The sequence below is a fragment of the Oncorhynchus gorbuscha genome, linkage group LG05, assembly GCF_021184085.1.
Source record: "Oncorhynchus gorbuscha isolate QuinsamMale2020 ecotype Even-year linkage group LG05, OgorEven_v1.0, whole genome shotgun sequence".
NCBI lineage: Eukaryota > Metazoa > Chordata > Actinopteri > Salmoniformes > Salmonidae > Oncorhynchus > Oncorhynchus gorbuscha.
Genome location: NC_060177.1, coordinates 15,784,170 through 15,800,019, shown reverse-complemented (window position 1 = coordinate 15,800,019; position 15,850 = coordinate 15,784,170).

Sequence of the window (15,850 nt, the reverse complement as noted above, 5' to 3'; positions counted from 1 at the left end):
TGATTGGTGGAGTGACCATCGGGTTCTTGGTCACCTCCCTGACCAAAGCCCTTCTCCTCCAATTGATCAGTTTGGCCGGGTGGCCAGCTCTAGGAAGATACTTGGTGATGATGGCAGCCTTGTGTTCTTGGGGACCTTCAATGCTGCAGAACTGTTTTCGTACCCTTCCCCAGATCTGTGCCTCTGTGCCTCCGGGAAACCCCATGGCTTGGTTTTTGCTCTGACATGCACTGTCAACTGTGGACCTTAAATAGACAGGTCATGTCCAATCAATTGAAAACATTATAAAAGTTGTAGAAACATCTTAAGGATGATCAATGGAAAGAGGATGCCCCACAAATGACTTGTGCATGACACAAGTAACTATTCCAACAATTGTCTATTGACAGATTATTTAATTTATAATTCACTGTATCACAATTCCAGTGGGTCAGAAGTTTACATGGCTTTAGAAGCATCTGAGAGACTAATTGACATAATTTCAAGGCCCACCTTCAAACTCAGTGCCTCTTTGCTTGAAATCATGGGGAAATCAAAATAAATTAGCCGAGACCTTAGAAAAAAATTGTAGACCTCCACAGGTCTGGTTCATCCTTGGGAGCAATTTCCAAACACCTGAAGGTACCACGTTCATCTGTACAAACAATAGTATGCAAGTATAAACACCATGGAACCCCGCAGCCATCATAACGCTCAGGAAGAAGACGCGTTCCTTCTCCTAGAGATGAGTGCAAATCAATCCCAGAACAACAGCAAAGGACTTTGTGAAGGTGCTGGAGGAAACAGGTACAAAAGTATCTATATCCACAGTAAAATGAGTCATATATCATCATAACCTGAAAGGCCACTCAGCAAGGAAGATGCAACTTCTCCAAAACAGCCATAAAAAAGCCAGACTATGGTTTGCAACTGCACATGGTGACAAAAATTGTACTCTTTAGAGATATGTCCTCTGGTCTGATGAAACAAAAATAGAACTGTTAGGCCATAATGACAATCATTATGTTAGGAGGAAAAAGGGGGAGGCTTGCAAGCCGAAGAACACCATCCCAACCGTGAAGCACGGGGGTGGCAGCATCATGTTGTGGGGGTGCTTTGCAGCAGGAGGGATTGGTGCACTTCACAAAAGAGATGGCATCATGAGAGGAAAATGATGTCGATATATTGAAGCAACATCTCAAGACATCAGTCAGGAAATTAAATCTTGGTCACAAATTATTCTTCCAAACGGACAATGAACCCAAGCATGCTTCCAAAGTTGTGGGACAACAAAGTCAAGGTATTGGAGTGGCCATCACCAAGCCCTGACCTCAATCCTATAGAAATGCTGTGGGTAGAACTGAAAAAGTGTGTGCGAGCAAGGAGGCCTACAAACCTGACTCAGCTCTGACAGGAGGAATGGGTCAAAATTCACCCAACTTATTGTGGGAAGCTTGTGGAAGGCTACCCAAAACGTTTGACCCAAGTTAAACAATGTAAAGGCAATGCTACCAAATACTAATTGATTGTATGTAAACTTCTGACCCATTGAGAATGTGATGAACGATATAAAAGCTGAAATACATCATTCTCTCTACTATTATTCTGACATTTCACATTCTTAAAATAAAGTGGGGATCCTAACTGACGTAAGACAATGAATTTTTACTTCGATTAAATGTCAGGAATTGTGAAAAATGTTTTAAATGTATTTGACTAAGGTTTTGGTCCTTAAAACCTCCCTAGGGTATGTGGGACGCTAACGTCCCATCTGGCCAACATCCAGTGAAATTGCAGAGTGCCAAATTCAAATACAGAAATACTCATTATAAAAATTCAGAAAACATACAAGTATTTTACACAGGTTTAAAGATTAACTTCTTGTGAATCCAACCACAGTGTTTTCTTCAGTAATCCACAGGCTCAAACAGAGTCACAACAGGCAGACACAAAATCCAAATTGTATCCGTACAGTTCATAGAAATATGTCAAACAATGTTTATTTTCAATCCTCAGGTTGTTTTTAGCTTAAATAATCAATAATATTTCAACCGGACAATAACGTCGTCAATATAAAAGGTAAACAAGAAAGGCACACTCGGTCGCGCTCATGAATAAGCTCTGTGACACTGCAGGGTCCACTCATTCAGACTGCTCTTACTCCCTCATTTTTCAGAATGCAGGCCTGAAATAATTCTAATGACTGTTGACATCTAGTGGAAGGCATAGGAACTGCAATTTGAATTTTTTGTTGTTTGTAGTTTTCTATTCAATGCCATTACAGTATCCATTGACTTAGGACTCAAATTGCAGTTATTATGCCTTCCACTAGATGGATGGATTTGTCTCAGGTTTTCGCCTCCCAAATCAGTTCTGTTATACTCGCAGACACTATTCTAACAGTTTTGGAAACTTTAGAGTGTCTTCTATCCGAATATATAAATTATATGCATATCCTATCTTCTGGGCCTGAGTAGCTGGCAGTTTAATTTGGGCACACTTTTCATCCAAAATTCCGAATGCTGCCCCTACACTAGAGAAGTATAGTGTTTTATTTATCACAATTGTCTTTCCATTTAGGCCAACAAACAAGTTGAATACTTCTTGACTGAAGATATTTCAGTTTTACATTTTTTATTAATTTGTAAAAATGTCTACAAAGATAATTTCACTTTGACATTATGGGGTACTGTGTGTAGGCCAGTGACAAAACATATACATTTAATCCATTTTAAATTCAGGCTGTAACACAACAAACTGTTGAAAAAGTGTGAATACTTTCTGAGAGCACTGTAGCTAGCTAGAAATCGCTTTTTATTCAGGTGTAAGTTTATTCATGTAAGCTTTAACCTGCTAATAATTGTGCAATAATTGAATTACAGTTCGTAAGTACCAGGTAATGAGCTTTTTTGCATTTACACTATAATCTATCCTTCGATATAAAATGAAAAAGAAAGTTGAGAGAAACACATTTGTAGTGAAACTAAGTACTTGTCTATCACTGAAATGTTTAACATATATCACAGAGATGGGTAAATTAAGTGGCTATTTTATCAGTGCACATGGGGCTCATTTTCATTTGACACAGCCTATTTATTTTTTATCACTGCAGTTGAAGTTATTGAACAGATACAACTGAATTGCAATGGTGTCTAAGCAATTCTCAAATGTATAATGAGAATCAAGAGAAGGTGAAGTGTTTTGCTTTCAAGACAGATAAACCCAAGAGCTGGAGTTAACAGCTTTTTCTGGGGAGAGAAAATGATTTTCCAATTTAAAACAGCTATAAATTAAAGGCCAGTAATTCAGTTTCTCTCTGCAGAATCTCTCTTCACTAGACTGAATGTGTCTATAAAATTCTGAAAGAAAAGTAGGTTGCTAAAATGCACTTAATTTGGCATGATAGAATGAGTCCATGCTTCAGTGAATGTAATTGAATCTGTGACCTATTTCTTCAGAAGAAAATTGTCTCTCGGGTTATTTGTCACCATAAATTTTAATGGAATTCAATAGACTGTCACAGAATGTATAAATTGTAAACTGATTGTTAGCATTTTTCTTTTTCATTTTGTAGATGATTTAATTGTTACATATGCGTGGCTTGTTATTGTGGTCTAACAGCATGTAAACACGCAGTGCACTGATAGTACATCCTCAGTGTGTCAGGCACACGAGGACATTTCTCCTCATGGGGTCAATATTTTTTATATACATTGTTCTCCCACAAATAGTATCACTTCAGAAATTACCTTAAATATTTATCCATAACAGAACATTGAACTGATTGCAGCAACATCAAACTCTGCCTCCTGTAACTACAGGTAGCAGATAGCCTGGTGGGTAGGAGCATTGAGCCAGTTACCGAAAGGTTGCTGGATCGAATCCTCAAGCTGACAAGGTACAAATCGGAGCCTGAGCAAGGCAGTTAGCCCACTATTCCTCAGTGGATGTTGATTAAGGCAGCCCTCTGCACCACTCTGATTCAGAGGGGTTGGGTAAAATGCGGAAGATTCATTCAGTTGTACAACTGACTAGGTATCCCCTAACTGCTATTTATCTGTTGCAGTGGCTTGTACTAAATCCCACTGGAGATTAAACTAGTTGCTGAACTACTCAAATAACTCAAACCAGCCATGACCAGTTCTTCAGGATCTTTAGCACAAACCCTTTTATTAGTGAACACTGTTTTTTCACGTTGCTTGAGCAACACATACCACAGCAAGCACATGATCTGACCATAAAGAGAGATTATAAAGGAGTGTGCTGAACAGAGATGACATGCAGGGTAAATGAAAGGACTGCTATTACAGCTCTAGGAAGTCGTCCATCCATCCATCTGTCAATGCATTAGAAAATGAATACAAATTCTAAAACAGGTGTATCACAGAAAAGCAGGTGTTTGGCAATGGAACAGCACACAAAACCCAGCAGAGATTGTCAGCTTTCAAATCTTTCAATGTTTTTAGACGTTTACACAGCAATTTCTTGTACATAATGACTGAATCTGTAAAGTGATGTTAAAGGCAGACACATCATCCACCCCATTGTTCTCTGAACAACAATCTTAAGTAGCAATCACCACTCGAATCAGTTGGTAAATGTACTGCAATGTAAGTCTAAAAATACATTATAAAGCAGAATAAATCTCCCCTGGATCTCTCAGTTTTGTATATGATGAAATACACTCATCCATGCAGCAATATCCTCAGTAGATAAAAGCAGGAGTTGGACAGCATGACTCAGACCTATGAGGTTGTTGACATGTACCCAAGTGAGAGGCTCCTTTCCACCCGGAGACATGATGATAAACAGGAGGAGACAGGCCTTGTCAAACGTTTACAAATAAAGTGGAGAGAGAATTCCTGCTCTCTGGGTACGCCTCGGGCCATGGAGGGTCATCTTCAGACAGACATCCTTCTGAGAGGACTGTAGGGGATGCTTTTCTGGGCACAGATTATGCATAGTCCTGGACTAAAATGCAATTTAAATGGAAATTAAAAGGGCTTTTAGTCCAAGACTAGGTTTAATCTGTGTCAGGAAACTGACCCTTGATGTATTAGATTACAATCATTTGCCTATCAGGCTGTAAACATGTTCTGTAGTACTATAGTGTATACTCCATTGATACAGTACTTTATGCACTATACGAAAACAGAAGCACCAACCTTGCCTGTCTGTGTATTTATATTCATTTGTGTGAGTAATGACAAACACAGCTGAAATGACTCCGCTGATAAGGGTTGAAAAATACATTGAGTAATCACAGATTGTTTTCTGTGACTAAAATGGGGCCTCCACTCACTCAATGAAGTCAAAATGAGAATGTTCTTTATTCTCTCGCAGCAAAACACTGTTTATCACTGAGATTTCAGTTGGTTGGCCCTCTGTGGAAATGTTATCATTTCACACTAATGAGTTCCTAGACATTTTTAATGTCTCTAATTCTTGTTAGTTAATTGTAGCCAAAGCACACTCCATCTGGTAACTTGTAAGGAAAGTAAAATTAGGTCACTGTTCAAAGCAATGTGGTGTTATAATGATGGGCATAGATTATCATTGTAGGCTACACTAATATGTTAAGCAAAATGTCAGAGCAAATGTTTGTATTGCAAAGCATTTTGCATGAAAGCATTATCTAGCAGTGAGGTAAATCCTAAATGATTCACCCGAAACATCATGCGCCATACATGCACTCCCGGATGTTCAAATGGAACAATAATCACATTTTATATTACATAAATTACCTGTGATATGACATTACGGCTGGAAATTGTCAGGTACCTCACGAGACGAAATTAATCGCAATACTTAAATGCCGATACGGTATGTATTTCGATTCTATATGTATCAATATTCTATATGCATTGCGATTCGATACTGCAATTTTTTGCGATTTGTGTGTTCCAAACATTTTGCTAACATTGTCTGCTGCAGAGGGACAAGAGAGAGCCATGAGAAAACGACTTTAGTTCAGTCAGGAAGACAGTAACTGAAAACATGTAGGCTCACTATTTAAAAAGAAGATGGAGAGCAAGCTATAGGATGAGAAATATCAGAGTTTTGGTGCAGGTAGAGCCAACTAGCGCTAGCTAACGTTAACAAAAAATAATATTGCGATACTGTACTGTATACACCCCCCCTCCCCCAATGCTAGTGGGGCTCTGCTACCCGACCCAAGCCCAACGGGCCACGACATTATACATTGGGTTAGGGCTGGGAAGGGCCTGTTGTTTCACCAATAACTAGGGTACGGGCAGGGCTTGGGTATCACTAAATTGATCACTAACATTTTGAAGCAAAGCCATTTGCCTGTGCTCTGCTGTGCAGTACAGTCATATCTGACTAAGATCATAACATGGTGTCAGAAGTGCTTCAACCTCATCAAATATAAGACGGGAGAGATTTTTTCACAGAAAATAATAATAATGTTCCTTGAGTTTTGCGTGACGAAGAGTAGCTAACAGCTAACTGCTCTCTCATGTCTCTTCTTCGAGCAGAGCAGCCCAAGCGGAGCCATTGCTATGGTTACTCACAGACTCAGAAAGTCATGAGTTAGGCAGCATGCAGAGCGAGCTGCACGGAGGGAGAGAGTGACAGACATTAACGAGCAGCTCATGGATTTACTAACAGAGGAAGTTATTTCTGATTTCGGCTTTCTGGCAGGGCCAGGCCTTAAATTTGTCAGAAGCAATCAGGCCTTGTTAGGGTAGGGCCAGAACATCATGTGTGATTTTGATGCCATTTCCGGTCACAACTTGCAGACTTGTTTACATGTTGCTGTGCGTTTTGTTGCCAACCTTACTTTGCTACCTGACAACTTTACGGTATTTACTTTTTAATTACCGTCTATACTTTAGTTTTTTCCCTCAACTTTTTTTTTCATTCAACTTTTTCACTCCGGACGCTTTATCTGGACATGGTTCGTCAGGACCTCCAACAGCCGAAGCTAAGTAGTAACATTAACATGATGCCTTCTAATTGCAGTCGCTGTACTCATAATATACAGGAGAACGATCGCCTTACGGCGAGGATAGCTGTGCTACAAACCCAGCTTCAGACGCAATCGTTAGGCAAGGGTAATTTCAGTGTAGGAAAGGATGAAACAGCGTCTGTGCCACCAGTAAGTACAAATAGTAATGTTAGTATAAATCACCTCGCACGGTCCCTGCAGCCGGACAACTTTCTCACGGTTTCTGGAGGGAAATGCTGTAGGAATGCTCAACCGGTGACGCTCATTCAGCCGACAGAAACTTTCAACCGGTTTACCCCATTAAGCAATGAGTCGGAGTCAGAGGCCGAGCCTTCTCTTGTCTCTACTCCTCCCGTTACGGGGTCTGAGACGCCGAAGCATCCCACCATTAGCTCTGACAAATTGAAAACTCTAGTCATTGGCGACTCCATTACCCGCAGTAGTAGACTTAAAACGAATCATCCAGCGATCATACACTGTTTACCAGGGGGCAGGGCTACCGACGTTAAGGCTAATCTGAAGATGGTGCTGGCTAAAGCTAAAACTGGCAAGTGTAAAGAGTATAGAGATATTGTTATCCACGTTGGCACCGTTGTTAGGATGAAACAGTCGGAGATCACCAAACGCAACAAAGTTTCAGCGTGTAAATCAGCTAGAAAGATGTGTCGGCATAGAGTAATTGTCTCTGGCCCCCTCCCAGTTAGGGGGAGTGATGAGCTCTACAGCAGAGACTCACAACTCAATCGCTGGTTGAAAACTGTGTTCTGCTCCTCCCAAAATATAGAATTTGTAGATAATTGGCCCTCTTTCTGGGACTCACCCACAAACAGGACCAAGCCTGACCTGCTGAAGAGTAACGGACTCCATCCTAGCTGGAGGGGTGCTCTCATCTTATCTACCAACATAGACAGGGCTCTAACTCCTCTAGCTCCACAATGAAATAGGGTGCAGGCCAGGCAGCAGGCTGTTAGCCAGCCTGCCAGCATAGTGGAGTCTGCCACTAGCACAGTCAGTGTAGTCAGCTCAGCTATCCCCATTGAGACCGTGTCTGTGCCTCGACCTAGGTTGGGCAAAACTAAACATGGTAGTGTTCGCCTTAGCAATCTCACTAGGATAAAGACCTCCTCCATTCCTGTCATTATTGAAAGTGATCATGATACCTCACATCTCAAAATAGGGCTACAATTTTATGTTAGATCCCTTACTTCAAAGGCAATTATAGTGAATGAACTAATCACTGATCATAATCTTGATGAGATTTGCCTGACTGAAACATGGCTTAATCCTGATGAATTTACTGTGTTAAATGAGGCCTCACCTCCTGGCTACACTAGTGACCATATCCCCCGTGCATCCCGCAAAGGCGGAGGTGTTGCTAACATTTACGATAGTAAATTCTAAAATAAAATAAAAAATGACGTTTTCGTCTTTTGAGCTTCTAGTCATGAAATCTATGCAGCCTACTCAATCACTTTTTATAGCTACTGTTTACAGGCCTCCTGGGCCATATACAGCATTCCTCATGGAGTTCCCTGAATTCCTATCGGACCTTGTAGTCATAGCAGATAATATTCTAATCTTTGGTGACTTTAATATTCACATGGAAAAGTCCACAGACCCACTACAAAAGGCTTTCGGAGCCATCATCGACTCAGTGGGTTTTGTCCAACATGTCTCTGCACCTACTCACTGTCACAGGCATACTCTGGACCTAGTTTTGTCCCATGGAATACATTTTGTGGATCTTAATGTTTTTCCTCATAATCCTGGACTATCAGACCACCATTTTATTACGTTTGCAATTGCAACAAATAATCTGCTCAGACCCCAACCAAGGAACATCAAAAGTCGTGCTATAAATTCACAGACAACACAACGATTCCTTGATGTCCTTCCAGACTCCCTCTGCCTACCCAAGGACGCCAGAGGACAAAAATCAGTTAACCACCTAACTGAGGAACTCAATTTAACCTAAAAACTAAAAACATTTTTTCATAAGAAACTAGCTCCCTGGTATACAGAAAATACCCGAGCTCTGAAGCAAGCTTCCAGAAAATTGGAACGGAAATGGCGCCACACCAAACTGGTATCGAAGAGCCCTTACTGCTGCTCGATCATCCTATTTTTCCAACTTAATTGAGGAAAATAAGAACAATCTGAAATTCCTTTTTGATACTGTTGCAAAGCTAACTAAAAAGCAGCATTCCCCAAGAGAGGATGGCTTTCAATTCAGCAGTAATAAATTCATGAACTTCTTTGAGGGAGGAAAAGATCATGATTATTAGAAGGCAAATTACGGACTCCTCTTTAAATCTGCATATTATTTCAAAGCTCAGTTGTCCTGAGTCTGCACAACTCTGCCAGGACCTAGGATCAAGACAGACACTCAAGTGTTTCAGTACTATATCTCTTGACACAATGATGAAAATAATCATGGCCTCTAAAACTTCAAGCTGCATACTGGACACTATTCCAACTAAACTACTGAAAGAGCTGCTTCCTGTGCTTGGCCCTCCTATGTTGAACATAATAAATGACTCTCTATCCACCGGATGTGTACCAAACTCACTAAAAGTGGCAGTAATAAAGCCTCTCTTGAAAAAGCCAAACCTTGACCCAGAAAATATAAAAAACTATCGGCCTATATCGAATCTTCCATTCCTCTCAACATTTTTTGAAAAGGCTGTTGCACAGCAACTCACTGCTTTCCTGAAGACAAACAATGTATACAAAATGCTTCAGTTTGGTTTTAGAACCCATCTTAGCACTGAGACTGCACTTGTGAAGTTGGTAAATTACCTTTTAATGGCATCAGACCCAGGCTCTGCATCTGTCCTCGTGCTCCTAGACCTTACTGCTACTTTTGATACCATCAAGCACCACATTCTTTGGAGAGATTGGAAACCCAAATTGGTCTACACAGACAAGTTCTGGCCTGGTTTACATCTTATCTGTCGGAAAGATATCAGTTTGTCTCTGTGAATGGTTTGTCCTCTGACAAATCAACTCTACATTTCGGTGGTCCTCAAGGTTCCGTTTTAGGACCATTATTGTTTTCACTATATATTTAACCTCTTGGGGATGTCATTCGAAAGCATAAGGTTAACTTTCACTGCTATGCAGATGACACACAGCTGTACATTTCAATGAAACATAGTGAAGCCCCAAAATTGCCCTCGCTAGAAGCATGTGTTTCAGACATAAGGAAGTGGATGGCTGCAAACTTTCTACTTTTAAACTCGGACAAAACAGAGATGCTTGTTCTAGGTCCCAAGAAACAAAGAGATCTTCTGTTGAATCTGACAATTAATCTTAATGGTTGTACAGTTGTCTCAAATAAAACTGTGAAGGACCTCGGCGTTACTCTGGACCGTGATCTCTCTTTTGAAGAACATATCAAGACAGTTTCAAGGACAGTTTTTCCATCTATATAAAAATGCAAAAATCAGAAACTTTCTGTCCAAAAATGATGCAGAAAAATTAATCCATGCTTTTGTCACTTCTATGTTAGACTACTGCAATGCTCTACTTTCCGGCTACCCGGATAAAGCACTAAATAAACTTAAGTTAGTGCTAAATACGGCTGCTAGAATCCTGACTAGACCCCAAAAATGTGATCATATTACTCCAGTGCTAGCCTCCCTACACTGGCTTCCTGTCAAGACAAGGGCTGATTTCAAGGTTTTACTGCTAACCTACAAAGCATTACATGGGCTTGCTCCTACCTATCTCTCTGATTTGGTCCTGCAGTACATGCCTACACGTACGCTACGGTCACAAGACACAGGCCTCCTAATTGTCCCTAGAATTTCCAAGCAAACAGCTGGAGGCAGGGCTTTCTCCTATAGAGCTAAATTTTTATGGAATGGTCTGCCTACCCATGTGAGAGGCGCAAACTCTGTCTCAACCTTTAAGTCTTTACTGAAGATTCATCTCTGGTGTGGGGGCTGTGCTTTGGCAAAGTGGGTGGGGTTATATCCTTCCTGTTTGGCCCTGTCCGGGGGTGTCATCAGATGGGGCCACAGTGTCTCCTGACCCCTCCTGTCTCAGCCTCCAGTATTTATGCTGCAGTAGTTTATGTGTCGGGTGTTAGGGTCAGTTTGTTATATCTGGAGTACTTCTCCTGTCCTATCCGGACTACCTGGCATGATGACTCCTTGCTGTCCCCAGTCCACCTGGCTGTGCTGCTGCTCCAGTTTCTACTGTTCTGCCTGTGATTATTATTATTTGACCATGCTGGTCATTTATGAACATTTGAACATCTTGGCCATGTTCTGTTATAATCTCCACCCGCACAGCCAGAAGAGGACTGGCCACCCCACATAACCTGGCTCCTCTCTAGGTTTCTTCCTAGGTTTTGGCCTTTCTAGGGAGTTTTTCCAAGCCACCATGCTTCTACACCTGCATTGCTTGCTGTTTGGGGTTTTAGGCTGGGTTTCTGTACAGCACTTTGAGATATCAGCTGATGTATGAAGGGCTATATAAATACATTTGATTTGATTTGATTTGTGTAGGGACCTGGCGTAAAATTCATGCCAGTGCAGGGCTCTAATCCCTAGATGACATAGGTAGTATCTTGCATAAAGACAGCACGTTCTTGGTTCGTATCCAATTCCAAAGTAAATAGTTGATTATGTCCATTTCAGTGAGGGGGTATATGACTCATGACTATTTATTTGCACTGTATCTGCATAATACTGGCTATAATTGACTGGTATATGGATACTGACTACAAGATGTCAGCTTCATGACATATAAACTGGAGGAAAAACATTCTGAATGATCTAAATGGGCAAGTCATCCCCCATAAAATTGTCAGAGGATGTAATGCTTCATGATATCAAGTAAAGCAGTATACCAGGGATGTAGATGCTAACAGACCCAAACTGTTGTTGTGCCCTCTGCCATTGGAAACACATCTTTATTAGTTGTTGATTAAGACGTCATGTTTGACTCATGTCAGAGTAAATATCTACATAAAGGTGACGTAAGCACCAAATGGGTCCGTAACATTTGACTGCAATGCTAACTGTGCTTTTAAAATGTGCAGCCCTTAATCTCTGATGCCTTTCATGAACCACTAACTGTATGTTCCTGCATAAATATGATTTTCACAAGAGAAAATCTCATCAACATGCAAAGCTTCATTTAAACCAGAATATCTTTCCCAAGGGAACAAGAGAAAGAGGACTGAGTGAAAAAATTACAATCCTACATTACACAATTGAGAATACATTCAGATGTGTTAGTATTCCATAATAATTAGTTATTAAATTAGCCTAGCAATGTTTCTCTACTTACTGTTTGATTATGGCACCATGTTATACTAGTGACATCCTTAGTGACACAGGGAGAGAGGGATTTAAAATGAATCTAGAATCAGAGACCTGCCTGCACACTGCACAGGCTGAACGGGACTGGATGATTTAAATGGCAACACTTTTCTTGATCTATGTCTGCTACAATGCTTTTTGATGCATTTTCTTCTGCTAGATTTGAGGGACTCTTTTTAATAGAGAGTAGGGCAGAGCAGAGCCAAGGAAAATGGAATTGAATGAAAAAGCCTTGCCTGCAGAAATCAAACAGAGCAGCTACACACAGCAGCATTTACTTTCCCTTGCTCTCTCTCATGTGCCCGGAGAACAAAAATGCAATATGGATATAATCTTCCACTTGACTGGTGCTTTACAAGGAAATCATTGTCCTCGTCTTAATACAAGGCTCAGAGCCATGGTGTAAAAATGAATTTATTTCTCTCCCCTGAAACGATCAGATTGTCACAACGATCACCATCAAGGAAGAGTAATAATGCACACTGTTTATTATTATTAATTACAAACTAGGCTTCCTTTGGACGCATCAGCAGAGGGAGAGAGGAGGGCGAAAGGACAGTGTTTCTGCCATAGCAATCCAATCCAAGGGTGTGAGGCCTCCCGATGGGAACAGACATGATTTAAGTGTACTGTAGTAGCACCACATGTTAAAGAGCCCTCTGCCTCTGGAATCATCTGCTGCAGCACATCCAAACCCTGTCACAGCAGCTCACTATGAGGAAGAACAAACACACTCTTTGTTTCCACGGACCGTTTTCTCCTCTAAGTGCTACTGTGGAATGACTGGAGGTGAATTAAACACATACTTACTAGCTGGGAACCTGCTATTGAGGTGCTTGCAGGAGGGCCCGACTTTTAGAGAGATTTCAACCCCATCACAAAGCCTCCAGCTGTGGATGCTTCTCAGCTCAGAGCTAAGGTACCTGTATGTCTGAGGGAAGCCATGGGCTGCAATCCGAATGTCAAATGCCAGAGACAACATGGCTTCACAAATGGCACCCTATTCCCTACATAGCGCGCTACTTTTGACCTTGACCAAAGCCCTATGGCTTTGCATTATATGCATTATATAGGGAATAGGGTGCCATTTGTGAAGCCATGTTTTCTCTGGTCATTGTAGCTACGCTAAAGTGGGGAACCTAATGGCAAACCTGTCGTTCTGCCCCTGAACAGGCAGTTAACACTGTTCCTAGGCCATCATGGAAAATAAGAATTTGTTCTTAATTGACTTGCCTAGTTAAATAAAGGTAAAATAAAATAAAATGGCCTGTAATTATGTCTTGTTTTGCTCTGACTACGGATGATAGTATGTGTCCTATTCAACTGGATAGGGATTGTATTGTGGTTGTTTGTTCTAAACATGCGCTGTTCTCCAGATGGAAGGTGAAAGTTCCTGCAGCTATTCTCAATGTCATCTGAAGAAGTCAAGGGTATTATCCTGTATCCAAGTTTCAACATTCAAATGTATCCAACTTGGGATAAATCAAAAAGACGAATCTCTGTGTCATGTGACAATAGACAATAAAGTAATCTTCTTCAATGTGGAATAATTAGAGCCGAAACAATTCCTATGATGATGCTAGACAGCATGATAACATAGTGATCAATAAAGTCAGTGTCACAGCCATAACAAATTCCTTCAGACACCGGAGGAAATCCACCATTTGCATATTCTTTTGTTTTCTTTTCAATTGCTACCTGCCAAGTACATTTCTAATCAAAAACAGCTTAATGGCTCATTTAAGCATTCATTCTTTAACAAATGTCAACATGGGACATGTTAAGATGCCTTTGCCTTTGTCAATGCATTCTAAAGGGAGGGAAAGCAGTCCAGAAAAGAGTAGCAAGGGATGAGACCACTATTAAGAAACCTCCCTAATCCCTATTCCCTAGCATGGGGTAAACACTCCGTTCCTTGAAGTAATACAGACAGTAAGGATACAACATCATTTGCATAGGTTAATTAAAATCAGAGTCCTACGTTCCGATTCCCATTGATTGTGATGATGTGAGTACTAATGAATAAACAATTCATTTACGTGCAGCTAATAATGCGTTCAGTCTTTTCATAGCTACATCCGTCTTGGATGCTTTGTAAACTGCTGGATCTTTGAGAGCATTGCCTGCACAGAAGGCTAACGTGCTGAACAGACCGGACACGTCGCGTGTGCAAGCGTTGCAAACAACATTTAGAAATCCATCTTATTCAATTATTGCACCCACACTGCACCCACACTGCACCCACACTGCACCCACACTGCACACACACGGCCAACGAGCGCCTGTGTTGCCAAGGGCTAAAATAGAACTCCTTTCTATTTCTGACGCAGATTGCGCTGAAAGTCCTGCCTCTCCCATATCCTCATTGGTTTATAGAAGCAGGCACCATCTCCTCATTGGTTATACCCATGTGGGTGATTGAAAGACGAACTGTTTTGTCGGTGGTCGTGGTAATACTATGAAAGTTTGGATGCCGATCACCATATAAGTTCAAAGATGAAAAAGCCTGGAAGGAGGAGAGATGACTAGAAACAATTCGGTTGGCCATTTATGTGTGGATTAATTGTTGGAGTAGAGGACCTTGTCCATAACAGGTAAAATAACAACTCAATGTTTATATCCCAGGACAAATTAGCTAACAACAGCAAATTAATGACATTGGTTCAGAGTTTCTTTTGATATTTTAACCTGTGTGTCGTGATCACTTTTGGTGTAGGGGGACAAAATAAATTGATGCACGATAGCGCACGATGGCGCACATGCGCAGCCGGTTTGGGTTCCGTGTAAAAAATAGTAGGCCTATCTATTAATTCACAGAAAATAATGACTCCCCATACTAATTACAGGGATGAATATAACTTACAAAAATATATATTATTATGCATTCAGATGTCAAATTCTGATTCAGTCCACAGTGCATAGGTTATTTACTGAATGTACCCCATGGACAAGCTTCTGTAATGGCACAGCATTAATAGACTATATCACAAATGAAACCTTGAGCATGGATATACAGATGCTTGCTTGATCACACGGATCACCATGCACAAGCACAAACCCCAGGATGCGTTATAAAGTGTATGCTCCCTCCTGGCCCACCAAAAACATATCTATAATATGCAGCTCCTGTGGTTGATGTTTATTAAGTCTTGTAGCAATTATAACTGCACAGCTGCTCAACCGGATGCCTGTGCTCCTTGCTCCGAAGTCATGTTTCCAAATTAAACCTGACAAACAGTAAATATGTTATCAACAACTTGTCCGTCAGTAAGGGTAACAGTATAATGCCTGAAATGCATGGGGAGTTAGTTAGTGTAGCTTACATACTGTAACATCTCATCCATGATGAGCATGGTTGGAGAAGCATAACTAAAGGATGGCATTGAATGAGTAAATGAAGATGTTGAGAAAATAAAACACAGCTAATGCAACAACCTGGATAAATACTAGGACACACGGTAGCTGGGTTTGGACCACTTTGGCAAACATGTACATTGTTCAACATGGCGTAGTCGTGAGGACTTTGATCACCTCTATGGAACAAGAGAGGTCAGCTCCATTGAAAATA